A 20758-nucleotide genomic window follows, 5' to 3' on the forward strand; every position below is an offset into this window, starting at 1 on the left:
TACTTTAAAAGAACACGACTGTGGCGGGCGGGATTGATTGCTTCCCCGGAGTGTCTTTGTTGTGGTCGGGCGGAAGGCACTTTCCTGCATACTGTTTGGCATTGTACGTCCTTAGATTGTTTCTGGAGGGGAGTATTTGCATGCCTCTCGGAGGTGTTGGGGTGGGAACTCCCTCGAACACCGCAGCTGGCTATACTTCAGGTTATGGAAGGAATAGGGGGCAATGTCTACAAACAACATCTTATGCTGTTGGGGTTTAAGCTGGCAAAACGGGATATTGCTAGGGAATGGAAGGCGACGCGGGCCCCTTCAATGACTGCATGGAAGAATGGATTGGATTTATGTATGGGGCTGGAGCAGCCCATCTTTGTGGCCAGGGGATGCCCACGCAAACACTATAAGATTTGGAAACGGTGGCCGGACTATCAGGGAATATGTTTAGAGCCGCTGGCTGAGGCGGAGCCCCATTCATTGGGGTAGTTGCTAACATGGTCCAGTTGCGGAGGGGGGGGGGTGTGGGAGTGCTAGCTACTAGGGTGGGACTTTTTGTTTGTTTTAGACTGAGAACAAGATTGAGTGGATGCAGTGCGATCACAATGGAGTTGGGAGAGGGAGGGGGGAAGTTAAGGGTGGGGAAACTAGTTATAATTTAGCATGCCTTTGTCCTACATTTTGATTTTCCATATACAAATGTCGTTTGCTTTCATGTATACGTATGTTTGATGTGGCAGATGTCTCTGGAGTACAGAGCCCTGCGTTGTGATGGTCAATTGATAAAATAAAATATGTTTTAAAAAAAAAAACAGGCACTGGAAGTTGAAGCGTGTATTTTTCTTCTTATAGCACCAAAAACCTTCTTCAAGAGCCCAGAACTAGAGTTGGCATCACTTGACAGGACAGGGCTCTCAGCAGAGGAGCCCAGGTGTTGGCAGATGAAGTCTTTGATGGCCCTGAGACTTCTTAACATGTGGAAAGCACACACAAGCCCTTGGAGAACTTTGGAAAGCAGGATACAGAAAGAAAAAGTCCAGTCCTTTCACTGCCCAAGCCAGAAGCAGCAAGCAGTAAGTCAGCACTACATCAACAAGCATAGTGGCAGTTCCCCTCCTACAGCTTCTCCAGCTCTTCTTGGCAGAATCTCCTCTTAGTCCAGAAGTGTTCTGCATTTATGGTGTCACGGCTCCAGTACTTATACCAGTTTCTGCCTTTGAAGTTGCCAAACGTCAGAGGATAGTCTTTGTAGTGCACAAGACTCTGCCTTTCCCTGACCTGGCTCCAGACACACTACAGTGAGGTAGAGACAGCTTTGTGTGAGGACAGGCACAGCCCTATTCAGATGCCAGTGACAACTCCTCCCGCCACTCTAGCTCAGGAAGGCCCATCAGCTTGGTGATGGCCCATCAGAATATGCAAGGCACACCTCAGCTCCCTTTGTGTGACTGTCTAGAGTAAATACCCAAGAGCCCAACTGTCAGCCAATGCAGACACAAAAATATGTATTTTTAAATTGTAGTTCAGAGATCCTAAACTCCAAATCTCAATCTGCTACCAATGTAAAATTGCACCTAGAAGATATTGCAAGGCAATTCTCATGTTATCCAATGGAAGAGATAGTCCTTGCAAAAGTGAAAAACGAAATTAGCAGGTTTTCACTATTAGGACATGTAAAACACAACAGTACATGTCCTACGTTTTTAAATACTCTGCACCCTGCCCATGGGGCTGCCTTGGTCCTACCCTAGGATTGACTTACTTGTAGTAAAAGGGAACGTTTGGGCTTGGCACGTATGTACACCTGCCAGGTCTAAATAGCAGTTTAAAACTGCACACACAGACATTGAAGTGGCAGGTCTGAGACAGGTTTGCAGGGCTACTCATGTGAGTGCACAATTAATGCTGCAGGCCAATTAGTAGCATTTGATTTACAGGCCCTGGGCCCATCTGGTGCACTTTTCTAGGGACTTACTAGTACATCAAATATGCCAATCATGGATAAACCAATCACAATTACAATTTACGCAGGAAGCACTTGCACTTTAGCACTGGTCAGCAGTGGTAAAGCGCCCAGAGTCCTAAAACCAGAAAAAACGTTTTAAACTGACAGTAACCAAAAAACAGGAGGTCAGAAGCAAAACCACAGGGTAAATTATGCCAAAGATGCCAGGTCTAACACTCACCAATTACAAAACTATCCATTTAGCTTTATTAAAGCCCTGCCCAAGCAGTACAATCTCAGAAGGAGCCTTGAGTAGAAGCAGATAGGACCAGTGCAAAACGTGTTGACATGTCAGGAATATTGGGGTGCACTCAAGCCTTGTTAGTACCTTTGGACTCTTTTGGACTCTCACTCTAGGGCTGATGGTACGAGCTCCATAATTCTCTCCCAAGCCTGCTGTTGCTCTGCTGTAGTGCCCTGAAGGAAGAAACACAGTGTACTTCTTTTTGGTCTGTACTGGTGTGGTGCCCTGGAGAATTGAACACTGTGGACTCCACTGCATTGTCAGTCACCAGGGAAGGCACCCTGGAGCAAAATGCTCAAAAGCCCATCTAAATTGGTCCTTGAGAAATTGAGGAATTGCAGTTTATCGTTGATACTCAAACATGTCTTTGTCATTTGTGTAGTTGTCCTGAAGCTGGGTGCACCTGGAGGTACTGTGAAATCCCGAGTGCAATCACACCCTGACAGCATATGCCCCTCTGAGTTTTTCTGGCATGAAACACATGTAGCGCAACCATGTGCTGCTTCAATCACCCTGCTTTTTGAATGAGGTTCTGAGGCCGCCACTGCAGAAAACCAAAGCAATTGTTCTTCCACCAGAGGAGAGAAACCAGGCCTCTTGGCATGGCCCTGCACTTAGGGGACCCTACTGGGCATCAGAAAAGGTGCAAGGGGATCATCTTCTGCATTCTTTGATCCTGGAGATCTCGGGAGCTGGAGGGTCTGCATAACTACATGGATCAGAAAAATAGACACTTTGCATGAAGAACCATGCCAGGTGGAGAGGAACGCAGTTTTGAAGGAATAGCCACTTTGGTGCATCTTAGAGTGCTGCACAAGCAGGGGCATTAGTGTCACATATCCAAAGGTCCAACTATTTCAATGAAAAGAAGTGGAACAAACCTGTGCAGCCATATTGAAGACACAAGCAGCACATTCCTTAAACATAGACTCCTTATTGCTAGGCAGGTAACATAAACAATAGCAATAAAACAAATCAGATGGATAAGAAAACTCCATACAGGAGCACATCTCCATTTATCAAGAATAAGTGGGAATAACTAAAACGTAATAATAAATAATGTATGTTAAATTAATTTATTTATAATGCTTAAAATCTATATACATTTATTTCAAATTTAAAACAAAAAAGTTAAATTATTAATAATATTTTATTAAAAATACTTTAATAACCTTTTTTGAATATTAAAAATAAATTAACTGTTTTCTTAACTTAATTGTATACATAACTTTTAGTAACTTTGAATATATAATAAATACATATACATATTTTACTTCAGGTGGGTGTTATTTATTTTAAATAAGTCTTAAAAATGTATTTTAATTACATGTAATATACTTAAATATTTACATTTTGATTTAAAATTTAGGTAATAGAGCTGTAGTATTGTTGAGCATTATTCTACATTTACAATTCATATATAATGTTACATTAGCATTTAATTTACAAATGTTTTACATTTTTTCAAAACTTCAATTAACTTTTCAAAATGTCCCTAGCCTTTACCAAAGGGAGAGATCTGCCCCCTACTACTAGTAGTAGTAATTTTATGGTTGTATATGACATTTTTACTGACTCCCCCGCCATCTCAGGGGGTGGGGATATGTGAGTCTACACTTTTGAGTAACTTTGCAGTCATAAAGTAGTTAAGTTTACTCAAAAGTGTAAGATTAAACTTACATGTGTAGATTTACTCGTGTGTAAGTTTACCTTTATGAATAGGCCCCTCAATGAGTGCCCTTTTACAACCTAAGGCTTTTGAGAAAATGTATGCGTAAATTGTGCTGAAAATACACTTTTTAGCCACATTTGTTTCAGAATTTTCTTGTGAGGATATTACTACTTACTACTTCAAGAAAAGAAGGTAAACCGTGTCCTGATGAATACTTGTTTCTTTCTGCATCTTCCACTGCGGCATGGACATTACTCTTTAGGTTTGTAAAATAAATTCAACAGTGGAATGCCCACTCTTCCGTTTAAATAAAAAACAAAAGTTGTTGCCATGTTTCATTTCAATGCATGAAAAATGATGTTTAATGGTCAAGCTTTCAGTCACAAGAGTCTGACAACTCTCTCACTAAACAGCCTTCCAGGTATGTTAATGTTGTTAATGTTGTAGACTTGTAAAGCGCACAGCTACCCCAGCAACGGGGCGTCCCAGCGCTGTAGACCGCTGGGGAACCCGTCCTGGCTATCCCTGTGAGATGGTCCCTTTCTGGGTATCTCCAAGGTGAAACCAGGCATCCTCGGCGTCTGTGGGGGGCCGTTGTATAGATGAGGCAAGCTTAATGCCCAGAGTTGCCGAGTGTGTTCCTGGTTAGAGTAGGTACCGAGGCGAGAATTATCGAGTCCGTTTTGACCCTGGTCCACGACCCTGCCGTGTCGGGAATTGAACCCTGGTCGATTCTCTGCTTATGGGTCTGCCGCCTCTAACTAGTGAGCCACACCTCTCCACTATGGGTATGGGTTAATAGTGTTTAGAGCTCTTTCCATATGATTTCATGGCCTTTGTTAATACTGTCAGACCATGTGGAAACTGGGGGGCAGTGCCTCGAACTGAAAACGAAAGTCAGTCACAGTGAACATGAGATGATTTGTATACAAGTGAACTAAAGGGATGTGGAAATAGACATGCTTGGATGTAGTCCACTCATATCTTCAGAATAAGAAATTAGATGACTCAAATCATTCCTTTGCTGAAAAGGTGGAACCACCTCTATGTCACCTTTTTATAACTGGAATGAAATGTCCATCATCAAGATATCTCTATGTGGGGGGGGGGGGGGGGGGGGAGGTGGAGAGTCAGGTGGAAATCTCTCCAGAAAGGGCAGGATCTAACCTCGTTTTACAGTTGTCAAGACTGCCTGGTATGAAAGAATCTTGGTTTTTTTCCTCATGAAACTGCACCAGACAAACCTAAAAGCTGCCTGATGAATAAAATCTTGAGGAGTGGTTTGCGCCTTTATTGGGCCAAAAAACGTTAAGGGTCTGAGGCTTCTGTTGAGGCCAATGTCTTCCAAACTGCTGAAATTGACCCTTGAATTTAATGTACTGCTGTTGTGAACCCCACTTCTTGTAGCTGGGTGCACACCTTGGTAGACCTCATAGACCCGTTGAGGTACTACATGTAGTGTACCCTTTTTGGAGAAAAGGATGGACAGATATCTCTCACTCCTCACTACAACGAATTACACTTGTGTAGATAAAGAGTGCTAGGAGTCAGCCATCAATGCCAGAGTACCTGTTATCTGCAGGGGAGGCATTGTATGTAAATATGGATCCCCGCTCTGGCCTCCAGAAACAGTGGAAACACACAGTTTATTTCTTTAGTTTTTGTTTTGCAGTTTTATAAAGCGCGAACTCGACCTGAAGGTACTGGAGTGCTTTACATGAGCACCAGTTACATTACACAAGGATACATTAATTTTTGGTAGGCACAGGGAGATTATTGGCCTGACTACGAGTCTGGCGGTCCGAGGACCGCCAGACTCTTGGTGATGCAGTGGTGGCGGTCCAGCCACCTCTGCACCGGCGGTCTGACCACCACATTATAAGTTGGGCAGTTGGACCGCACTGGGACTGCCACCACAGAATCGCCATTCCCTGGAGGTGGCGTGGCGGTCAGAGACCGCAAAATGCTTGGCGGAACAGCCATGGTCCCGCCAAGCATATTACGAGTTTCCTCTCATCCAGGGTTTACATGGCGGTTCCTCCTCAACTTGTGCATGCACACCAAGGGGTATTAAATGTGCCCCCCTATATGCATGAGCACATGTTCCTGCACATCATGGACTTCGAGTCCATGCTGTGCAGGAACCTTGTGTGGCGTTCCCATCCCATTGCAGTGCCTTTTTAAAAGCACCGAGGCCTTTAAAAGAGGCACTGCTCTGGGACTGCCACACCACCTGCGTGCTAGACTACAAATAACTTGTAATCTGGTGGGTGGGCAGTGAAGAGTCGCGGGTGTGCTATGGTGGAGTACCGCCTGCCCCTGGCTATTTATATGCCAAGCAATGCTAGTGTTCCTGCATACCTTAGAAAGTCATTTGGTCTCTAGTCAGGTAACTGTACTTGGCATGTCCCAATCAGTATCTGCCCCACCAAAACTCCCAGTAATCATTATACCTTCTCCTCAAATGGTTTTCTGTGGGGAGGGGAGGACTGACTATGGCGCAACTTCTCGTCTCATTACCACGGAACACTTGCAATGCTTCTGATGCAGAAGCATACAGAAGGCAGGCAAATGTTGCAATTTTTAGTTAATTTCAAGGCAATTTGTGTGAAGTCAGATGGCCTTGTAGCTCTAGTCATTGCACATCATCCTGTAGGTTTTCAGAGAGTGTAAATGTTCAGTTCTTTATTTTGTTAGCGCAACTAATGTCAACTTACAGCTTCTGAAACTGATGTCTGAAAATAATATGGCGTGCCCACACACACTGTTAATATCATTCAAAATATTTGTTTTCTAGACCTAAGCCTGACTTGTATGTAACAAGTATGTATTACCAGCAAAGCTGTGCTACATATGACTTTGCCTGTGAAAGTTACGGGATGTCACTAACAGGCCTAAAGCTATGACAGTGACACAACTCTGTTTAAAGCACCATTAAAATGCACCCAATTTTTCACCAAAAAGGCACTTCCCATCAAAGGCCATGTCAGTTATTGAGCTTGAGAATCATTGGAAAACCAGGTGTTTCTCACATGGGTGGTCTTTTCAAAAGGACAAGCAAACTTATTGGTTAAGATATAACATCCACCACATCCAGGTCACTGACTCCAGGTCAGTCTGCTTATCTGCCTTGGTACATTCATAGCATTCATCTATAAGGCCTGAAAGTACCTCACCAACAATAAAGTGGCATTACGTTAGGTAAATGTCAAACTGCCATGATGCAACATCATTTTTCCCCATGCTTATAACATCTTAGACTACCTGTCTGTTGCATTAGCTGAGATGGTGTTCCACTTCAATTTACTGGCAGAAGCCTGTACAATTAGTACCTCTCTTGTAGGATGGCTGGAAAGGTTAGGGGAATCAGACAAAGCAGGAAGTTATTTCTTTGAGGCTAATATAGAAACTACTGGGGTAGACTGTGGTTTTGTCAATGGCTCTTTATCCTGCCCCATTGAAGAGAAGGATCTCAATGGATGTCCATTTCACTGTCATAATTTACGGATTATTAATGTTACTATCTATAGAGTTAAGTGTACGATGCTGCCTTTTTGACAACTACACCATATGGATCCTGATCAGCCAAAGTACTCCTTTCAGGTTCAGGTAATTCCGTCTCAAGAGATGCATCTGGTCTTCTTGCATTATGCAGAAAGACTGGTGTTCATATCCAAAGGAAAAAATAAAAACTAATCATCAGTGTCATCAGTGTCTAAAGCAGGGTCAGGCAAAATTAATGTGGCATGTTCTGAAGTTAAGCTTCTTTTAAATTTTGGGCAGCTGAGGAAAGTCTTTTTCCTCTAAATAGTATTGCGACTTGCGCATAGTATACTGGAGAATTTGTTGTCCAAGTATAAACTTTGACTTTGATGTTGACACCGGAGGGGAAACAGCCTTTACAACGAGGGTTTTACCATGTTGTGCTTTTACCACGCATTTTTTAGTATGCATGTGTTTTACCACATGTTTGTTTTTACAACACATGCCTTTACCACTCATTTAAGGTAAGTTGGGGGTGTGGCGGGTCACCCCCCACAAATACATTGTTTTTATATATATAAACAATGCGTTGTAATGGCAAATGTTGCAAAAGCATAAGCGTTGTAAAAGAATGCTGGGTAAAACATGCGTGGTTAAAGCATGCAATGTATTTCCCTGTGTTTTTCCATCATAAAACCCACCGAAGCAGGAATTATAGGCAGAATTGAGTTATCCATTAACGTCAACATGAAGCCAGCCTAGGTGAAGGCTACAAAGCAAGACTGGGGTCGAGTCATGAAGAGTTACATTCATCATGCAGTCTCCATTGAAAAACGAGGCAAACCATATTTACATAATATGTGTGGCTCATCCGAGAGGTGAAAATGCTGACTTGTTTTTGTATATTTTTATGGAAGGTATTCTGTCTGTGGGAAGAGCAAGAACTACCTCCAGAGAGTGTCCCAGTTTAATAAGTAGCATCCTGTGCCTTAAGGATGAAAGCATGGTGTTTCCCATTTGACAATTGACTCACCGAGTTTAATGTCTTGAGAGTGATGTACCCCCCAGACACTTCTAAAATCAATGATCCTTTGGTATCGCCGAGCTGTTCGATAATAAAGCTGGGAAGCTCAAACCTGTTCCCAATGAGTCAGGGTCTGGCATAGTGAATTAATGCCTTTAGACCACTTGCATGAGTCTCACTTTGGAGCTTGTTCAGCAATAGTAGCATGGTTTTCTTTGAGTTTATATGGCAAAAGCAGTTTACGGTCATATGTGACCTTGACAGGGCTTGACTGGGGAACCCAAAGCAGCCCTGGCCAAAATGCTCAAACCAGCCCCGCTCCTTTCGTCTTCTCGCACTCTCACTTTCCATCCATCCAGTCCCTCTCCTTCTCTTTTTTATCTCTTCTCCATCTCTGATCGCTTTCTCTCTACCTTCCCCCTGCCTTTCTTTTCCTCTCTCTCTTGAAGGCTTCCTGTGCTTGCTACAATAAACCTCGGGGAGCTGGTGAAAGTGACAGAAGCACCAGGGGCAGCCCTGGACTTTTAAGAAATGCTTACAAGGCCTTCAGCCTGGTGGACCTCGATGGCGTCTTGAGGACGCTCTCTCTCTTTCTCCCTTTCTCTTGCGGTCTGCCTCTTTCTGTCTTGCCCTCTCCTCCTCTCTCCCTCCCTCTGCCCCCCCTTACTATTCCCCTACATGGGATACCTATATTATCCCACACCAATGTAAATTATTTCCCCGAGTCAAAGATCCCCCCTAGACAACTGTGACACAGTCTAGATGTTATTTACGGTTGTGCTGTTGATGACATTGATGCTTCAAGGGTGGAACACATCTCCTTCTCTCAATGTCAGTGCTCCTGCAGCTCATCCTTGTAGGACTGTTATAGGTCCTCAAGTTTCAAAGGTTACAACAAACCCTTCAAGCAAGATGACAGTCAACGTGGGAAGGAAACATGTGACACCAGCTCATCCCATGAATTGATGCACATTATCTCATATATCTTCTCATCCCCAAGAAGGACTTTGAATTATTGGACCTTATGGTAGTTGTTTTCCTGTTGCAGGTCTTGCATGTGTGGGAGGCGCAGTTGGGGCATATGACAAAGGATAGGACCTAGAGATGATATGGGAAGAACAGCACAGCCCATCTGATCGATAGCGCTTTCATCTTAATCACGGAATAAGGCGTGTACTTCGGTTATCATTTCATTTTGAGCCACACGACTCACTGTTGTTCCTTCTCTCCTAACTACGGTAAAACCACAGCCAAACCGGAATCAGTTACATTGCTTGTAACCAGAAGGGCTGACTAACGCCAAGGTTAAAAAAAATACAGGACAATTGAAGCGAGTTGTCTGAATATATGTCGTTACTACGCATTCCGTTGCAACGCATGCCTTTACCACACATGCGTTACAACGGAATGTGTTTTCCACGCTTTGCCGTTACCTCGTTTTTACCTTTACTCCGCTTTTTCTTTTTTGGGGGGGAAGACACCCCCAAGCCCCCTTTCTTCTTTTTTTTTCCTTTTTCCGCAGGTCTCCGCCGACACTGAAAACGGACTGATGCTTTTTTTCGGATTACGATGACGTTGTTCCGTGATGACGTTGATTGCGTGGTGAAGATGGTCGTTGAAGCATTACACGTTTTGAAGACGTTTACGAGGTAAGTGTATCGTTGTAAACGTAATGCGTAGAAAATGCTTCGTGGTAAAGGCTGTTTCCCGTTGTCTTGACAGATTAAAATGCTTTTTCTACAATCATATTCAAACAAGCTTGTTTGAGGGAGTTGGGAGCTTAATCAAAAAATCAGTTAAAGTTGAACACATCTTGGAAAATACAGTATGAAAAGCCAGCTATTTGAAACACTTCAATACTTCCATTATAGTTTCCTGTTTGTCGAATTGTGGATTTATTGGCATGCAGCCCTACCAAGTTTCCCAGGTCCATGCCTGATGTGCGGCTCCAGTCCCAGTATTATCGTTGAATACTGAGATTTTTTGTCTTTTTCATGACATTATAAACAAGCTTGGTAAATGCATTAGGTTTCACCTATGGGATTAATAATAAACTGTTTGTGCAGGCAAAACCAAAAAACAAAGATAGCCGACTTGATATCCGAGTTGACTATCGGTACTCGCTTCAGTACCCCGTGACATCACCTGAAGAGAAAATGTATGCAAGATCAATTTTTATATTCAATAAAAAAAATATCCAGAAGATGGCATTTCTTCAAATATGGTGAGAGAATGGTGTGAGATCTTCACATGGCTCATGCAGGCCTACTAATATAAATGTCCAAAACAAAGTCATATAATCGAGTTCAAAAACTTAAGCCCACATAAAATGTAGAGTGAAATCAAATGAGTACTCCTCTGTGGCATCACAATGAAAAGATCAGGAATGTATCACAGCTGTTTCAATGCGTCAGCCAGATAAAGTAAAATAAAACTCCCACGCAACAGCAGATGGACACAGTAATTTGGCACGGGAACTGAGAAGGGCCTTTTTAAATATATAATAAATGCAAGAGATTTCGCAAGCACAGCGTAAGCGCCGTGCAGGCGTAACCAAAAAGGACCTCAAATCCTACAATTCAGGGGAAAAATAAATTGGATTGTAGCACCACATCTTGTGGACCTGGTAAATTTGGCATCTATGCCACTTGCTTTCTTTTTTTTTTGTAGCACAGTTCACCGTGTGGGGTAAATTCCTATAATGTATACACACATGGCTAACTGCCATGAATGATGCTTAAACATGTGAATCATTAATCACAAAAATGTGTTGATCAGGTGGAAATAGGCATGTTGCGCTGCTTGCACTGTGATTTAGCGGCAGGAGCCCGTTCCGTGCTGAAAAATTTGCATGAACAGCACCACCCGGCGCCCCAGAGGACACAGCTATTCAAGTTGATTTTGCTGCCACTCGAGTAGATTTTCTACTCGATCGCCAGCTTTCTGACTGCGAAAGGTTGCGACCTCCCACAACCGCATTTTTAGAAATCTCACCAGGTTCCCTCCTAGCGACCAAAAATCACTTTAGGATATGGCAAATTTCACTCACCAGCTTACCGTCAGTGAGCCACACATGAGAAAAAACTCTGCCACATGGCAGAATTTGGTCAGAACTCCCAGTTTAAAGCATAACATAGAGTGGCTAAAACTCCAACTCTGACGGAGGAGCGGAATATATTGCCCATCCCTAGATTTGATACTCTCAGCCTAAGGGCTTTGTACCAGTTTTGTATGACAGAAACTTACTCTGGTACTGCATAGACTGCAATTGTTCTGTTCACTTTCTCTCTCTTTCTGTAAAGTTTTTACTGCTGAAATATGACTTGATCCTGTTCTGTGGATTGCGAAGGACGTTTGCACAGCTGATAACAATGTGAATCTTTATTTGTGTGTTTTATTGAACCTTCAGCATACCCTTTTACAGGGGCGGCTGGCATGTATGTGCACCGGTGGGGTGGGCGGTCAGCTAAGTGGTGGGTGGGTGGTTGCGTTCATGCAGGCAAGGTGAGCGGCAAATAGTAAAAAATAAAGTCACTTACCTTGCCTGCTGCACATCCAACGTCCTGTATTGTCCCTCCACCGTTGTCTCCGTGGGCTCCAGACTTCAGGAAGTTCCACTAACCAATCCTGGTGCTACTCTCACCAGCATGAGAGCAGCGCCAGGATTGGATGAAGCAACCTGGCTGGACCCTCTTCAGGCACTTTAGACCTGTGCTTGCTCCCCACTCAGCTAAATAAGACAGCTGAATGGAGAGCTGCAAAGTGAATGTGCACTTTGGAGAGTCCATCTTGCTCCTCAAGTCCTCCTCTGGCAGCTGCTGCCCTGCTTAACGTGAAAAATAAAATGGAAATTAAATCATTTCATTGCCATTTTATTTTTCACGTTTAGAACCGCAGGGGGGCGACGCCCCTTCACCCTCACGAAGAAACTGTTGCTGCCCTTTCAATACACAAATGTGATATGCTCACAGTCAGAGAAGTGTGGTTGGGAGAATTATGGGTGTAATGGGGAAAAGATTCTTGCTTTTGAGGTCTAAGGCCATTGTATGATTTGCTTAGATTCTTGACCTCTAATATTTGCCTATGTTGTTTGTAGACATAACCTGGATTCGCAATGAGTGTCCATATTGGCCTAATCCTCGGTGTCTTTTCAGAAAAATGGAGAGTAACCAGCAAAGAATGGAAATTCACAGTTAGCCGATAAAGAGGATCATACAAAGGATTCCCATCAATGTAAGACAGCCAAGGAGAAACCAAAGAGCTGTGACACAATCCGTTCACAAATGTACTGTCACCCATTGTGCATGGGAATTATGCTCTAATAACGAAAATTTATCCTTAACCATGGACAGAAACATTTTAGCTCCTTCAATAAATCTTGTTCATAAGCAAATTGGATCCGGTGTGTGAACAAAGCGAAGGGGTCTACCAATGCAGTTGACCAATGAGATTCATGTCAATACAATCTGATAGATACAGCGGGAGGGAGCCCGCAGCTGGCATCTCAGTAAACGCTCCCCATAGCATCCCGATAAGCACAGTTTATGATCATTTCAGATACTCCCAAGTAAGTTGCCACTGCTGCTATTGCTGTGCATTCCCGGACATGTGCTTCTGGAAGATTTCCCTTCTTCAGTCGGAAGTATCAAGACATTTTAATGGTGCTTGAAGTGCTGCTTGGTTTTTTTATCGGGTCAGTACCACTCAAGATGCACATGAGCTTCCCAGTTCTATTCGAAAGGGCGTACAGTTATGCAATCTGCAATAGTGCCATGGAAGTGGCCATTAGCGCGGTACAAATGCTCAATTTACTATGATCTCCCAATTAACACTTCCGTTTTTTTCCTTCTTCTATTCCTCCATTGCTCTGTTTAATCCAACGAACAGACTCACATGTTCCCGCTCAAGTTAACTCTCACCTCACTGTAATAATACTATATACTCATATTCTCCTATACTAATCCACCACTAATCCTTTTGGGTTCTGGAGTAGCGTGTTACTCGCCGAAAAGCGCTTCAACGCCTCTTCTGGGTAGTAAGCTCTATAGAAATACAATTACAATGTGCACCCCAAGGCTCCTCAGTCTAATGACTCCAGATGGGGCTTTAGCACTGCAGTGGGAGGAGGCACACTGCTCGGTAAAAGTTCCCCTTGCATACCGGTAAATGCAATTTAGAATAATTTCGGTAACTCACAAACAAGGCAGTGTTTCTGTGCATTTCTGCACATGTGTTTCTGGGTGTTCGTTTTATTTCAGCAGGATGTAGCAGGTCTCTTTAGGGATGCTTCAAATGCTGCTTGAATTTCATCAAGTCAGTACCACAACAAAGTACTTAGATGATTCACAAGGCACGTCAGCCTAATCAATCCAGGAAGATCTTTAACAATACGTGGCTTGGGACAGAGTTGGTTGCTATTTTGTAAATATTGTTGTTCACAGAGAAATACTTGCTCCACTACTTATCTTCTAGGGAAGTTCAGTCCCATTCCTAGAATTTATTTCATGATAAGTAGCCTATAAATTAGCTGCTACACCCCAGCAGCTTCATTAACCAGAAGAAAAATCCACCTAGTGGGAAAGTATGTCAGGTTTACGCCTTGGCAGTGACACATCGATGATCTGCATGGATATGTGCCAACACCTACCAGATTGTAAAGGGAAGAGAACACCCAGCTGGCAAGTCAAAACAATGTCTCCATTGCATTCTGGCAAATGCATAGTCAGTTCCAGTATAATACATCAGAGACAGCAAATTGGATATTAAGCCATTCTTAACAACAGATACTATACAGAGTGGACTAGAGAGATGTAGCCTGGGCCTACAAGGTCACGGTCTTCACAGCCTTTGATATAAAGGATGTGCTGATTTAGATTGTGCTTGCTACTTGCATATCATTTAGCTGGTGTTCACGCATTGAATGACTGAAAACACATATAATGAATGAAAATCTTTTTTATAGTACACTTTATGGAAATCATCTGTATAGGATGTTTATCATAAAACCTGCAACTGCAGGCAATCAATTAAAGTGAAGGGCTTTCAGAAGATACCTCAACTGTGGTAACAAAGTAGTGATGTTATACTACATTGTGGAAGTCGGATGTCATCTCTGAGTGGACCACAGCAGTGGGCCATGTATAGTTGTGGCACATATGGCATCATAAAGAAAGGGCATATATGTTCTAATGAGCGCTGCACCACCCTTTCTCTAGATTAGATTACTTTTCCATGCAAGCCGCTGAGTTGGATGAGGGGATGGAAACAGGGCCAGACTGGCCTTAGCGGGCACCAGGCGTTTCCCCGGTGAGCTGGAAGGGTGGGGGCCGGTTTGGGCCGGTTTTGGACATGTGTGGGCCGTTTTTAGATCTTGCCTGCGTTGCAGCGCGCAAGCGCTGCTTCGTGTTGGCGAGATGTATTGTTGCCGCTTTTGTGTCCGGTTTCTCTGGAAGCGGAGTTGGTGTCCGCCCTGTCGGCATTAGGCCCCGCCCACCTGGACTGGTTTTATTTCTTTAAATATGGTCGCCAAATGTGTGAGAGAGTCTCGTAAAACTCAGTTCCTCTTCCCATTAGACATGCACGAGATGGCAGTAGCTCAAACTTGCGTAAATGCGAGACCTATTGCATTGCAAATGCTTGTTGTTACTGAGAGCCGGTTTTGCTTAAAAATTGATTCTTTGTAACAAAAGCTCAACAGCAGTGTTCCACCCCCCCTAGCCCCTCCCTGCTGGGGCCGGTTGGATGTTATTGCCAGGGCTGGTTTGCGATCCCAGTCTGGACCTGGATGGAGATGCAAATATTCTCATCTGATCTTTTTGGACAACTCCCCGGTAGAAATCAGTATGAGCAGGAATAAAGGATGGGTATTGTGGAATGCGGTACTTAAGCGCCTAGTGGCTCCAGGTTGACAGTTTTGCAGAACTAAGGCTTACTTCCATCTGAACCAACGCTCGATTCAGTCAACAGCTTTACTCTGGGAAGCCTACAAAGCCAACATCGGAGAAAAAGCTATGGAGTGGGTACATACTAGGACAAAGAAGGTTGACATAGTTATAAAGCAACTGGAGGAGGACATAAATAGCTTAGAGCAACAAATCCTAGCAACATGTGACACCAGAGTGTTCAGACTCTGGGAATGATGAAGGCTAAAAAATCAGCAAGTGTTCACCAATGCTTCAAGGAAAGTTTGGGTGGCCTCTATATCTAGGGTCTACAAGACCAGGGATGAGGCTGGTAAATTGTTATATTGTGTGGCGAGCAAGTACCTGGTGCTTTGAATAATCCCAGTCATAAATGATCCTCTTGGTGGCCAGACAGTAGGCTCCACTATCTTAACCTATATGTTTGCTGCTTATTACAAGCAATTGTATGCAGCCACGCTGGTTCCAGATGAAAATCATTGAAACAATTGTGGGATTACCAATAGGTAATACTCTGAGACCAATTTATTCCCTGCTGAATATTATAAGAATTGTGTCTCCCTTCTGGGACCTCATATCTTAGCTACCTTCTAGGAAGCTGCCTCATAGCAGTCCTTTCAGGAAGGCTTGTGGAGGGCGCTAATCTCAGTCATCTTTAATAACCATTGAGGTCAAGGGGCTAGTTAAACTCTTTGGCACTAAACTGGGCACAGTTGTGTATATCTTTGTTCCTAGAGATCAAAATGGGCTCATGACAGAGTGCAGCACTCCTCAAGGCCTGCGATGCCTACACCTTACCATGGCCAGAATTAGTGAGCTGTAGGACACCAGTGCCCTCATCATGACTTTGAAAAGCACTTTGATTCAATCCACCAAACTCTTCCTGCTTATGAAAGATGAACTCCGATCCCTTTTTTTCCAGATTTGTTGAAGCATTTTATACATCCACGTGGGTGCAGGTCTGGATCAATGGTGTTCTCTCATCGCCCATCCCAATAGTGCACAGCACTAGAGAGAAATGCCCTCTGTCCCTGCTTTTGGTCATCAGGCTACTGGCCCATTAGATAAGGCATGACACCCAGGTATGGGTGTTCTGGTAGAAAACCAATGTGGATGACAGACTCTCTGTAAACGCTGATGACATGATTCTGGTTCTCCAGAGTGTATGTTCCACTGATTAGAGACGTGGGAATTGAGGGACAGAAAGGGGCAGTGCACTCATCAGCAGACAGCTTTAAATACCTTGGCATCTCTATCTCGAACAACTCTGATGGGTGCTGGGGTCTCAATACAGCTCCATTCTTGCAGTACGGGCAGCGGTACATTCCTGTGATACGCTCCTTTTAGTTGCTGGTAAAGCAGCCCTGTTCAGGATGATCATCCTTTCTAAGTTAATATATTCTCTCCAAAACTGCCCTTATCAGCTCCCTTAAGCTTATTTACAAAGCTTAGAAGACATATCCTGGTTTCGTCTGGTTGGGAAAGATCATGAGGGTTTCATATCTAAATGTGTCCACTCAGATATAAACAGTGGGTTAGAAGAAGCAGATATCTACCTGTACTAACTAGCATCAGATGCTCCCTACAAATAAATGGCTCTTTGGTGACAGCCATGATCTGCCTAAAGGCATGAACTTGATGTGATGGATGAGCAGAAATGCTGGGGGTGCGTTACAGCTCTGCTGTCCATTCTTCTCTTCTTTCACCAACTTGACTGACTATAATTAGATGGCACAAAGCGTTGAGATGGATTGAATGGGAAAGATTACATACTAAAGTAACTCCAATCAGGCAAGGACACTGGGCAAAGCAGGGAGTTAATCTTTGTGGGTTCAGTTGGTGGTATCTAATAGGTATCTCCAAAACTGGTAGCATCGGGAAGGGGAACAGTATCAGGACATTGGAGTAATTGAAATAAAGGCGCTACTATACATAACTCAGTTTTATCAGCATCTGCAGGTTAAACATGCAGAGGGTGCCTATAAGCAGTGACTTACTTGACATGCTAGAGTTTAGTCCAGTTGAAGCCCAGCTGATTATTAAGCACTTGGAGAGGAAGGGAATTTCATGTATTTAAAAAATCATCAGGAGTAAAATATTTAAGGACTGAGGTCTGCTATGTCATGACCACTGAGATCCCTCACCTATGAACACTTTCGACTTTGCACGCACCTTCAGATTTAACTGGTCACTAAAAAAATAATTCAAAGCCAATTCAAGGGACTACTTTCCCTCGCCACATCCTATGTGTAATCGCAAGAATTTCAAGGTACGTTCAGGCTGTAATACTTTACAGTAGGAATACGGAACTCATTGATCTTTACCATGCAAGACTAATCAGACAAAGCGTTGAGGAAGCCTCATTCCTACTTGTTGAAAAGGGGCGAAACATGTGTTGCCTGTCCAAACTTTGTCATCATAGAAAATAATGAAAGAAAAAGAAGGAATAAATGTCTTCCATATGAAACTGAATGGGAAATGTATTTATGACTATTTCCCGTACCAAAGAGCATCAATTTTCTACCTTTAACCAAGTCACATCATTCCTAAGAAGGGGTTCTTATATCTGTGGGTTAGTAGTCTCCACCCATCGTGCGTGAATACACATCTTCACCACCATATTCCTGCTCCTTATTGCAATAGGTATTTAAATGTGACACAGAGCTTTGCAGGTCCTTTCAGAACGCTATTATGGATTAGGGAGATAATAGCTTGTTTCAGTGGGTAACCATCTTTGATTGGAAATCTGTGGAAGAGAGCATTTTTGGCCTGGGGTTGACAAGAGCCTTGAAACAAATTATCCTAGCTTGTTTTAATTCATTCCTATGGCTGAAAACTGGCCGCCATTCAGCCAATGGAATGCAACAACAACAGGGGGCCGACACTACCAGGTAAAGTGGAACATGCTGCACCTGGGAAGAGAGAGTGCTGTGCTCAGCCACCGCGGTTGTGGGTCACTGGTACTGGAACAGTTTTTAGAGTGGTGGTGCTGGCTAGTATCTTCAATTCACTAAAGGCATAAGGTTTGTGAAAGAAGCGTTCTAAATGGACACATCAGCAAGACACTGGGGGTACTGTGACTGGGCTAGTAAAGGTACATTTTAAAAAGGTTTTTCACAAGTACATGACTAAATGTTGTGTGGTTAAGTAATGTCATCAAAATGACCTCTTTATGCAAATCGATTTTTGGTGTATAGACTGGCACGTTATACATACTAACCTGTGGAACTGTGGCGTATCAAGAATTCTATTTATATGTGTGAAATGAGTCAAATGGCTTCTGGTAGGCTCCCATAGCCAGGAATTACAATGAAGGCTTATTTTGTTTTATTTTGAGTAGCGCCTAACTGTGTGCTGAATGTGGTAAACACTGAACGTCTGATATCCTATAATATCAAACATTTAGGGCAATCTAAATATAGGATTGAAGGGGCAGAAGCTGACTTTTAACCACCAGCTGAGAGCCATAAAAATGTTTTAGTAGTTCAGCAGGTTAAAGCACTTGCTTGCAGACCATATAGTATCTCAAAAAGAAAGAGGTAAAAATATAACAACATATCAAGATATGACGTAACCTGTGAAACACTAAACAATAAGGCCCAGTTTAGGACCACAACGTTAAATGATACACAATGGTGCTCAAAATAGCAGTGCTAAATCAGAAGATGCAATAAAATAGCAAATGTAACATTTCCGCTAAATTCACGTGTTCAAGTGGTAATATCTGTGGATGTCAGATGTCTTAACATACTGCACAGCACTTTTAAAACGTGCTAACTCCTATGATGAATGATAAATGACACTGTATGCCAAAAATCCAGTGGGCATATCTGGTACATTAAAAATAGAGAAAATGTGGGGTTTGCAGTGGATTCAATATTAAATGAACACACTCAAATCTTTGTTCCCCTTACACTTTAGGGTAAGGTTTCTATTCTTGGAAAAATTGAACATCTGTCTCTGAGGATTTGATTCCCTGAAGGGTTGAAGATTTACAAAGTTTTCAAACTCGCAAGGGTTGGTTGCATATAGAGTACAATGAATTGAGCATGCAAAATTGCCTTCGCGTTAGTGAAGTTGGAGTTTTATATTTTTGTTCTCCATTACTAAAATATTTTCCTCATCAAGAAACTTATTTCCCTAAATTTACTTTCGCGAGTGACAGAAACAAATCTCTTTAAGTTTCCAGTGTGTTAAAGAGATGTGGTAAAGTGGTGAATGCCAACAAATTTGTCGGTGTGTTTCTTCCTGAACTTAAAATGCATTCCCAAACCACAAAACAGCCACTTCTCAGTCCTGGGAGAAGTTTTAGCAATGTGCATTTGTACATCACATTTCGGTCCTTTCATGCAAGAGTAAATCCCTAAACAAGTCCAAATTCACTTTTTGTGCATCTCAAAAGTGAGTTTGCATGCTTATCCGCTATGCCGCTGTCTTGCACTGAAATGTGGCTGTAAGATTTCCCTGTCTTGTGGGAGCAGCTGCAACCCCCTCAAACACAAATGCACAATAGCTTCCTTATTAATTTTCATCTTCAATTAAGAGCTACAGGATTGTCAAGGGGGTTGTGTGTTTACCCTTTGTCTTTTCCTACTAGCTGGGATCCTTTCAAGGACATAACACTTTTCCTGTGTTCCTATGTGTGCAGATTTGCATATTAGCTAATAATAGGAGTCGTTCTTTCCTCAGGCAATCAAGAAGGAAACTCAACAGAACTTCTAAGCATTCAGTCCGTGACAAAGTGGTGTGGTGACGACTAAATACCATGTCTGAAAATCAGGTCAGTGTCAATTTTTTAAATAAAAACCAATAGGGTCCCATTGTTGCAGGGATTCTACAGAATCACAGAACTATGCTTGGGATCATAGAACCTTAGTAGGCTGGGACTGAGTCATCCTACCACCTGAGTACCTATGAGCCCGGGACTGACTAGCTATAGTGTCTAACCTGCCCTCCTACACACTCACCGAGGAACAAGTGATTAAACACCCAAGAACGTAACACTCCCAACTCTCTCGGGAATCGCGGGTGCAGGACCCACCCTTTCACTCTCACACTTGTACTAGTCCACAAGAAGATCTGACAGAGACACGAGAAAAGTTGAAAATTTTTATTTTAACTATTGTGCTCGAGTATGCAGTATACATGCCACAATGAGTTAGAGAATGCCTAACACAAATACAGCCAGTATAGTAAGTAGTCCATAAATCATAAAAGGACCTGTCATTATATAAGACAGGGTAGCCTAGCCACCCTCCCCTTCTACGGAAGCAAAGTGATTATATATCAGAAGATCTCCGTGTGTTTGCTGCAGATCCCGTAGCTTAGCATGAACAGATGAAAGTTCTACATCTCATGTGCTGTCACGATCTCTTCCCTGGAAAGATTCCTCTCCAAGTGTGTTGTTACCTATTCTGTA

The sequence above is a fragment of the Triturus cristatus genome, chromosome 1_2, assembly GCF_964204655.1.
Source record: "Triturus cristatus chromosome 1_2, aTriCri1.1, whole genome shotgun sequence".
Taxonomy (NCBI): Eukaryota; Metazoa; Chordata; class Amphibia; order Caudata; family Salamandridae; genus Triturus; species Triturus cristatus.